Raw genomic sequence first — 788 nt, 5'->3', positions numbered from 1 at the left:
TTCTTGGTCATCCATTTTTATACATTTTTTTGGATAAGAAGTTTGTAATGGGTTATTAGCTCTTTGTTTCTGACATCTAATTATAAGAGTATATTTTTATTTCCTTGTGCTCATTAACATTTGCAATACATTTTTTTCAACACTATTTTTTTTGGCCTTCTGGGATTTTTATCTTTACCCTTCCCTTAAAAGCATTATATCAAATATTATGATTTTCTTTTAGAAAAACTCAGCAAAATAAAATTCAGGCTTATTGTTGGACATTGTTTCACACATATGTCAAATAGGTAGAAAAAAACTAAGAAAAACAGAAAGACAAACAAACAAAAAACAAAACACAAAAATGGGAAAAAGGAAAAAAAATTTAAATTATTTTCATTGAATTTTTGGGTATTTTATACAGAAAATCTCAAATACTCTTAATCATCTTTATACCCACATTCCCACCAGCACACTCCCCCAGCACCCCTACTAGAACCCTATTAAGGTCCAGTGTGTCACGTCAGTGTCCCCAGATATTCCCGTGCAATGGAAATGAACAGCGGACCCCAGTCCTAGCTGAGGAAACATTGGCAGCTGATCACTGCTGGGTGAGGAAGAGCTGATCTTCCCAAAACAAGCAACACTAGATAGGCTGACTAGAACTCAGTGGATGAACTTGCACAAGGGAAAAAGGAAATTTTCTTCTTTTTGCCTTTTTATCCATCTCACACAAACCAACTGCTTATAGTACAGCTAAGTACTTACACAAAAATGTTACGGGGATGCTTGGAATAGACTGTTGTTTT

This window comes from Nannospalax galili, unplaced genomic scaffold (genome assembly GCF_000622305.1).
Source record: "Nannospalax galili isolate Female #2095 unplaced genomic scaffold, S.galili_v1.0 scaffold318, whole genome shotgun sequence".
Lineage (NCBI taxonomy): Eukaryota > Metazoa > Chordata > Mammalia > Rodentia > Spalacidae > Nannospalax > Nannospalax galili.
Note: the sequence above shows the minus strand (reverse complement) of the source record.